A 10,489-nucleotide genomic window follows, 5' to 3' on the forward strand; every position below is an offset into this window, starting at 1 on the left:
AACAAAATCAACCCCATTAGTCTCAACTATACCCATGTTCCGCAATACCTCGTGGCAGTGTTCAAGATAATCCTGTGGGTCCTCAGAAGGTGTACCACTGAAGTGAACTAGAAAGAGCTTAGTAAACTTATCCAGTCTCAATAAGGCCTCAAAAGACATGGTGGGCCTATCACTGGTCTGTGCCGCAACAACTGGCAAAACTACCCCAACTAGCGGGGCTGCTGGAACCTGATTCTGGGGAGCCATCTGTTCCGGAGCGGGAGTAGTGGGAGTTTGTGCTCCTCCCCCAACCCGTGAGATGGCTGGTGCCATTGGAAATGTACCATTCTGGGCCACTCCTTCCATAAGACTTACCAAATGGACTAGAGCGTCCTGAAGTACTGGAGTGGCTATGAATCCTTCCGGGACCTGAACTGGTCCAACTGGTACATTCTGAACTGGAACTTCCTTATGAAGATCCACCTGAGGTTCTATAACATGTGCAGTTGCTCGAGCTCTGGACTGAGCTCTACCTTTGCATCTACCTCGGCCTCGACCTCTACCCCTAGCCATAGTTGCCACCGGGGGCTCTGGTCCCTGTCCATCGGTAGAGGTATTATGTGTTCTCACCATCTGCGAGAGAATAAGAGTAGAATGATTCAATCATCGATGATAGAATAAATTCGCATGACAGAATAAGAAAGAAGTGATATTATTCCTAAACTTTATAGCCTCTGAGAGATAAGTACAGACATCTCCGTACCGATCCTTCAGACTCTACTAAGCTTGCTCGTGACTCGTGAGACCTATGTAACCTAGTGCTCTGATACCAACTGTCACGACCCGAAATTCCCACCTTCGTACCATGATGGCACCTAACATTTCACTTGCTAGGCAAGCCAACATTAGAATAATATTAACCAATCTTTAAACAATTTTTAAATTTATTAATAACAAAGAAAGATAGTGAAAGTAAAGTCTGAAATATAATGAATAATCCATAAAAACAACGGTGTCTAAATGCCATCCCAGAATTTTGGTGTCACAAGTGCACGAGCTTCTAGAATAATACAAATAAGGGCCTGACTAAAATAAAGTTGTCTGGAAATAAACACACAACTAAAGTAATGTAGACGGGGACTTCAAAACTGCGGACGTCCTGCAGTTATACCTCAAGTCTCCTCTGAGTAGCTAAAATCCAAGCAAGTCTATGGTACGCTGCTGGGACCAACTCCAAAATCTGCACAAGAAGTGCAGAGTGTAGTATCAGTACAACCGACCCCATGTACTGGTAAGTGCTGAGCCTAACCTCGACAAAGTAGGGACGAGGCTAAGGCGGTTCACTTACATTAACCTGTACGCAATATTAGTAACAACAACAATAATAGAAATAAATCAGGTAACTCATTTATAATAATTGAAGCCAATTCAGCAGTCATAACCAATTATCATTTCCATCAATTCTGTTGCAGCGTGCAACCCGCTCTCACAATATATTCACATTCAATTCTGTTGCAGCGTGCAACCCGCTCTCATAATATATTCACATTCAATTCTGTTGCAGCGTGCAACCCGCTCTCACAATATATTCATTTTCAATCCTCTCATATAATTATTTTTAATCAAGTATATATATTTACTTTTAAATAAGTCTATTGCGGTGTGCAATCCGATCTCCCAAATATTGACTTTTAATAAGTCTGTTGCGGCGTGCAACCCGATCCCCCAATATAGACTTTTAATAAGTCTATTGCGGCGTGCAACCCGATCCTCCAATATATCCATTTCAATCAATTATGTTGCGGCGTGCGACCCGATCCTCCAATATATCAATTTACCAATTCTTATAGATGAAATTTTCCCAATAAATGCAACAATTAATATAAAATTATAAGACAACAAGCATACAATAATTATGATTTAATTATGAAACAAACAATGACAAATAGCAAATTATTATGAAACTCAGGTAGAAAATAGGTAGTTTAATATTTAATATGCTAAATGTCAAATAACAATTAAGACACATAATTCAAATAGCATGTAACAATTAATGCAGGAATTCAAGAATTAATATTTGACAAAGAATAGGAGAGAAATAATTATTATAATAATTAATTCATGATTTAAAACGATTTATGATTTTTCAAGTAATTATGCAAACAATTAATTTGACGACATATAGACACTCGTCACCTCGCCTATACGTCGTTCACATGCATTTCACATAACAAATAGTTTAAGGGTGCTATTCCCTCAAGTCAAGGTTAACCACGACACTTACCTCGCTTTGCAAATTCCAATCAATTACTCGACCACAACTTTTTCTTTTAAATTTATCTCCAAACACTTCAAATCTATTCATAAATAATTCAATATACTCAATACGAATCATAGGAATTAATTCCATATGAATTTACTAATTTTCCGGATAAAAATCTGAAATTCATTAAAATATTCGACAGTGGGACCCACATCTTAAATCTCAAAAAAACTTACGAAATCCGAACACTCGTTCCGATACGAGTCCAACCATATAAAATTTATCAAATTCCGATGTCAAATGGACCTTTAAATCTTAAATTTTCGTTTTTGGAAGATTTTATAAATATCTGATTTTTTTTCCATAAATTCACGGATTCATGATACAAATGAGTATGAAATCATGAAATATACTCAATATAGGATAAGGAACACTTACCCCAATATTTTTCCATGAAAATCGCCCAAGAATCACCTAACCCGAGCTCAAAAATTGGAAATGATTGAAAATGGGTCGAAACCCCATTTCCAGAACTTAAGTTCTGTTTTTCAGATGTTTATTCATCGTGATTGCTGAAATTATTTCGCGATCACGTAGAACAAACTTTGCCCAGGTTTGTTTAACACTACGCGATCACGTATAAGACCATGCGATCGCAGAGAACAATTTCTCAGCCTTAAGCGATCGCGTACAGGTTTATGCGATCGCGTAGCACAATTTCGGTGCTTCAGCTTCTGCCTCATTCCTTCTTCGCGATCGCAGTTTTGAGCTCGTGTTCACAATGCACTGGGAGCTAGCCTTTCGCGTTCGCGTGCCTATATTCGCGAACGCGAAGAGTAAAACTCATGGCTTTAAATTTTCTCTTCGTGATCGCAGGAATGGCTTCGCGATCGCTAAGCACAATGAACCAGATGACAGCAGAAGCTCAAAAACCAGATTTTCTAAGTTCAAAATCATCCCGTAGCCTATCCGAAACTCACTCGAGCCCTCGGGGCACCAAACCAAACATGCACCCAAGTCCTAAAATATCATACGAACTTGCTCGCGCCATCAAATCGCCAAAATAACACCTAGAACTACGAATCAGACATCAAATCAAAGGAAGTTTTCAAGAAAACTTTAAAACTTATATTTTCACAACTAGACGTCTGAATCATGTCAAATCAACTCCGATTCTCACCAAATTCGGTAGACAAGTCATAAATATTATAGTGGACCTATACCGGGCTCCGAAAGCAAAATACAGACCTGGGATCAATAAATCCAACATCAGAAATTTCTTAAAAATCATTAAGCTTTCAAGCTTTTAATTTTTCATCAAAATTCCATATCTCGGGCTAGGGACCTCGGAATTCGATTCTGGGCATACACCCAAGTCCCAAATCACGATACGGACCTACCAGAACTGTCAAAATACTGATCCGGGTCCGTTTGCTTAAAATATTGACCAAAGTCAACTCAGTTAAGTTTTAAAGCTCTATTTCACATTTTAATTTATTTTTCACATAAATACTTTTCGGACAATTGTACGGACTGTGTACGCAAGTCGAGAAATAATAAATGGTGCTAGAGGTCTTAGAACACATAATTACTTATTAAATTTAAAGATGACATTTTGGGTCATCACAAACTCATTTATGGAATTCAATTCTAAATTGAATTCTACAACTTAGTCAACATTTTAAAATAAAAACATGTAACTCATTTATGGAATTCAATTCTAAATTGAATTCTTCAATTTAGTCATACTTTTAAAATAAAAATATGTAACTCATTTATGGAATTCATATACACAAATATTAATTATAATTATATTCATATACACAAATATTAATTATAATTACCAAGTACATATATATATATATATCAACCAAGAGATGTAATTTAATTTTCTTATTTAAAATAGAAAACTTCAACTTGTCCACAATATTAATTATATCCTCTGTGCTAGCAAAGAATATAATAATATTTTATTTGGACTAATAACTAAATTTATTTGACTAATTAAATTCTTTAATTTAATTATCAAATAATAAAGTAATTAATCCTTTAGCAAAGATCAGAACACTCGTTAGTGTGCGACCCCATAGGTTCAATACTAAACCGGTAGTAAATTGATCACATCAATATACTAATCAAGGGTGGCGTCTAGTAACACTCCTTAACGACCGGATAACATGAAGTATATAATCAGATGCTCCAGAATCTATGGTCCAAATAATATTCTTTATTTTAGTAAGTAGACAAGTTTTGAACAAACCATTCTCAGGCAACAACTTACCAGCAAAATTAGCAGAAGCAAAAAGGTTCGGAGTAGTAGGGGAAGCAGAGAGGTGGGACTGTTGAAGCAGAGTGATCAACTGAGAGTACTGATCCTTGGTCAACCCAGACAAAGTGTAAAGCTGCTCAGATTCAGTATGCATGGCAGGACCACCAGCATTTCCAATCACATCAAAGTTAACTGGAGATTGAACTTCAACATGTGCTGTAGTTCTCCTAGGTGCATTACCTTTAGTGAATTTGAAATTTTGAGGAAAACCATGTAGCTTGTAGTACTTTTTAATAGAATGCCCTAGTTTCTTATAGTACTTGCAAATGATAGAGGACCACTGAGGACTGAAATTGACCTTGGAGGGGAAAGGCTGCTTAGACACTCCAGCATTAAAAGAAGCAGAGTTTGAATGAAAGTGAGAAATGGAAGATACTTGCCTTTGTTTCTCATCACTTAGTAGAATCCTATAAACTGTACTCATAGATGGAAGGGGTTTTATCATCAAGATATTTCTTCTGACTGGAAGGTAAGTATCATTGAGCCCCATTAAGAATTGATATACCTTCTGCTCTTCCAAAGCCTTTTTATTTCCCCCACATGTGCATACAGAGAGGTGATTAACAGAAATGGAAGCTATTTCATCTCAAAGTTGTTTTATTTTGTTGAAGAAAGAGGCTATGTCCAAAGGACCCTGAGACATGTGAGATAACTCCTTCTTAAGTTAAAAAATTCTAGCACCATCAGCCATACCATATCTCTCCTCTAACTCACGCCAAATGTCATTGGCAAGTTCTGAATACTCAACACTGCGGGAAATCTCCTTGGTGAGAGAATTGGTCAGCCAAGACACAACTAAATCATTACAATGTTGCCATTTCCTGACTATAGGGGAACCAACAGGTGGTTTTTCATTAATGCCATTTATAATGTCCAATTTATTGCGCATAGATAGGGCGACCATAATATTTCGACGCTAGCTTCCATAGCTAGTGCCATCGAAAGGAGTGGAGACTAGAGAGGCTCCTAATACATCGGACGGATGTAAATAAAGAGGATGGCACGGGTGAGTAAAGTCATCAAGATGGAAAGTAGTAGGACGAGAGGAAGAAGAGTTTCCTTTGTCAGCAACATGAGTAATATCGGAAGAAGTAATGTTACCAATCGTCATAGCATATGAAAAATCCCACACAATACCAAATAGAACGACAACAGTTTAAGGATAACAGACAACCAATTGGCTTTACAACTCACAAATCTCGAGCAACAAGCAGAGGCAATAAAAAACAGATGATGAGAGAGACGATGTTACCAACACCTTTGTGACCGGAAGGAAACGGCCTTGTAGCAGCAATATAAGAACCCTAATCTTCGAAATAACCTCCAATAAAAAACCCTAACAGACCCGATGAACTCAGCAGGATGAAAATCGACGAACCAAAACTCTAGTTATCAGAACAACTCCAATCGACGCAGAGATTCTCACAATTGATGATGACTAAAAAAATAAATCTTCAGAACAATCCAGGTACCTTCAGACCTCAAACAACATTGTCATACAACTCAGAACAATGAGAACACACTCTAATATAATTTTTGTTAAATAGGCATGAGATAAAAATTATGTACCCCTTGATCCAAAATATTTTCTCTATTTTGACTACTCAAAAGCCAAATTGAAATTCGGCCAAGTTCATCTTTAAATAAATGATGCAACTTTAAAAAATTCCAAACCCATTACATTTTTGTGTTAGTTTTTTGGGGCCTAGCCCCATGTGTGAAAGTTTGAATTGAGAATTGTGTCTTCTTTGAATATAGAAAAAATGGAAGACAAAGTTTCTTGTGTTTATACTATAGTGAGGTCATTGATGATGTCACGAGAGTAATTTCTTTGCCATAAATAGCACGGTTTTGTTTCAGTTGAAGACACACCAAAAAGAGAGAGAAAGAAAGAGTGGGGCATTACAGGCAGGGCATAAGAAAATAGTATGTGAGAAAAATAGAGAGTGAGAGATATTGTAGTGAGTTGGGAATATCAAAAGAGGGTTATTTATTTTGAGTGTTGTAGTGGTCTTTGGAGTATTTTACTCAGACTTACAAAGTGTAAAATTCCTTACTATAGTGATATCAGTTGCTCCTCTCAGGGCCGTGGTTTTTTCCTTATTCAAAAGGGTTTTTCACATAAAAATCTTGGTGTCGTTGTCACTCTTTTATTCTTGTTAATTACCGTATCTCGGTGCTACATTATTATTCCGCTTTTATTACTGTGAATATTATTTCTATAGGGAGTTTATTCCTAACAACTGGTATCAGAGCACAAGTTCTGCTCGTTCACAGAAATACTATTGACTGTCTATACTCGGTGAAAAACAAAAAAATTTCCGGAGTTAAGTATGAGGTAGCAAAATTTAATGGAGATAGTGCTTTCTCAACATGGCAAAGAAGGATGAGAGGTCTGCTCATCCGACAAGGATTACACAAGGTACTAGATGTTGATGCCAAAATGCCTGATACCAAAGCTGAGGATTGGGCTGACTTAGATGAAAGGGCTTCTAGTGCAATCGGGTTACACTTATCAGATGATGTGGTAAATAACATCATTGATGAAGAAACCGCACGTGGCATTTGGGCAAGGTTGGAAAGCCTATACATGTCCCAAATGCTAACAAATAAATTCTACCTGAAGAAGTAGCTATATGCCCTACACATGGGTGAATGTACGAATTTTTTGTCATATTTAAATGTGTTTAACGGACTAATCATACAGCTCGGCAATCTCGGAGTGAAAATCGAGGAAGAAGATAAAGCCATCTTGCTGTTGAACTCGTTGCCATCTTCGTACGATAATCTAGCAATAACCATCCTGCAGGGTAAGACTACCATTGAGTTGAAAGATGTCACATCGACTCTTTTACTCAATGAGAAGATGAGAAAGAAGCCTGAAAGTCAAGGACATTCTCTCATCACAGAAGGTAGAGGTAGGAGTTATCAAAGGAGTTCGAGCAACTATGGTAGATCTGGAGCTCGTGGGAAGTCTGAGAACCGATCCAAATCAAGAGCTAGAAATTACTACAATTGTGATCAACCAAGTCACTTCAAAAGAGATTGCTCAAATCCAAGGAAGGGCAAAGGTGAAACTAGTGGCCAAAAGAATGACGACAACATATTCTCCATGGTAATATTGTCCTCTGTATAAACGAAGAAGAGGAATGCATGCACTTATCAGGTCCAGAGTTGGAATGGGTGGTTGATACAGCAGCATCTTACCATGCCACACCGGTAAAAGATCTTTTTTGCAGATATGTAGCAGGTGATTTCGGCCTTGTGATAATGGGTAACACAAGTTACTCAAAGTTTGCGAGGATTGGTGACATTTGTATCAAGATAAATGTCGGATGCACATTGGTTCTGAAGGATGTGCGACATGTACCTGATTTGCGGATGAACTTGATCTCGGAAATTGCTTTAGAACGAGATGGATACGAGAATTATTTTGCAAATCAAAAGTGGAGACTCATCAAGGGATCATTGGTGATTGCAAAGGGAGTTGCTCATGGCACGTTGTACAGGACAAATGTAGAAATATGCCAAGGTGAATTGAACGCGGCAAAAGATGATATTTCTGTGCATATGTGGCACAAAAGAATGGGTCATATGAGCGAGAAGGGATTGCAGATTCTTTCCAAGAAATCACTCATTTCTTATGCCAAAGTTACAACGGTAAAACCCTGTGACTACTGTTTATTTGGTAAGCAGCATAGAGTCTTATTTCAGACATCGTCTGAAAAAAAATTCAATATACTTGATTTGGTATATTCTGATGTTTGTGGTCCAATGGGAATTGAATCGATGGGTGGTAACAAATATTTTGTTACTTTTATTGATGATGCTTCACGAATATTATGGGTTATATATGTTGAAAACCAAAGATCAGGTATTTCAAGTTTTTTCCAGAAGTTTCATGCTATGGTGGAAAGGGAGACAGGCCAAAAGCTAAAGCATCTCTGAAGTGACAATGGATGTGAGTACACTTCAAGGGAATTTAAAGAGTACTGTTTGAACCATGGGATCATACATGAAAGGACGGTTCCTGGAACCCCACAACATAATGGCGTAATCGAAAGGATGAACTGCACCATTGTGGAGAAGGTGAGAAGCATGCTCAGAATGGCTAAACTGCCTAAGTCATTTTGGGGTGAAGCAGTTCAGACAGCTTGTTACTTGATCAATAGGAGTCCATCAGTTTCGTTGGAGTTTGACATCCCGGAGACAGTTTGGACCAACAAAGAGGTGTCCTACTCGAATGTGAAGGTGTTCGGTTGCAGAGCTTTTGCACATGTACCAAAGGAGCAGAGAATAAAGTTGGATGATAAATCTGTTCCTTGCATATTTATCGGATATGGAGATGAAGAATTTGGATACAGATTGTGGGATTCTAGTAAAGAAGAAAGTCATCAGAAGCAGAGATGTAGTCTTCCGAGAAAGTGAAGTTGGAACTGCTAATGATATGCCAGAGAAAGCTAAGAATGGTATAATTCCTAACCCTATTACTATTCCTTCTACTTCTAACAATCCAACAAGTGCAGAAAGTACGACCGACGAGCTTGCCGAGCAGGGGGAGCAACCTGGTGAGGTTATTGAGCAGGGGGAGTGACTTGATGATGATGCCGAGCAAGTGGATCACCCCACTCAGGGAGAAGAACAACCTCAACCTCTGAAGAGATTAGAAAGGCCAAGGGTAGAGTCATACAGGTACCCTTCCACGGAGTATGTCCTCATCAATGATGAGGGGGAGCCAAAAAGTATTAAGGAGGTGATGTCACATCCAGAAAAGAACCAGTGGATGAAAGCCATGCAAGAGGAGATGGAATCTTTGCAGAAAAATGGCACGTACAAGTTGGTTGAACTTCTAAAGGGTAAAAGACCACTCACATGTAAGTGGGTCTTTAAACTCAAGAAAGATGGAAATGGCAAACTGGTCAGATACAAAGCTCGATTGGTGGTAAAAGGCTTTGGGAAGAAGAAAGGTATTGATTTTGACGAAATTTTCTCACCTGTTGTCAAAATGACTTCTATTCGAACAATCTTGAGCTTAGCAGTTAGCCTAGATAATGAAGTGCAGCAGTTGGACGTGAAAACTGCATTTCTTCATGGAGTTTTGGATGAGGAGATCTATATGGAGCAGCCAGAAGGATTTGAAGTAGCTGAAAGGAAACACATGGTGTGCAAACTGAATAAGAGTCTTTATGGGTTGAAGCATGGACCAAGGCAGTGGTACAAGAAGTTTGACTGATTCATGAAAAGTCAAACTTACACAAAGACATATTCTGATCCATGTGTATAGTTTAAAAGATTTTCTGAAAATAACTTTATTATATTGTTGTTGTATATGGATGACATGTTAATTGTAGGAAAAGACAAAGGGCTGATCGCAAAGTTGAAGGGAGATTTGTCCAAGTCATTTGATATGAAAGACTTGGGTCCAGCACAACAAATTCTGGGTATGAAGATAGTACGAGAGCGAACAAGCAGAAAGTTGTGGCTGTCACAGGAGAAGTACATTGAACATGTACTGGAATGCTTCAACATGAAGAATGCTAAGCAAGTCAACACACCTCTTGCTACTCATCTAATGTTGAGCAAGAAAATGTGTCCTACAATAGTGAAGGAGAAAGGAAACATGGCTAGAGTTCCTTATTCTTCAGCAGTCGGAAGCTTGATGTATGCAATGGTATGCACCAGACCTGATATTGCTCATGCAGTTGGTGTTGTTAGCAGATTCCTTGAAAATCCTGGAAAGGAACATTGGGAAGCAGTCAAGTGGATACTCAGGTACCTAAAGGTACTATAGGAGATTGCTTGTGTTTTAGAGGATCTGATCCAATCTTGAAAGGCTACACGGATGCTGATATGGCAGCTGATCTTGATAATCATAAATCTACTACAGGATACCATTTCACTTTTTTAGGGGGAGCTAT

This window comes from Nicotiana tabacum, chromosome 4 (assembly GCF_000715075.1).
Source record: "Nicotiana tabacum cultivar K326 chromosome 4, ASM71507v2, whole genome shotgun sequence".
Lineage (NCBI taxonomy): Eukaryota > Viridiplantae > Streptophyta > Magnoliopsida > Solanales > Solanaceae > Nicotiana > Nicotiana tabacum.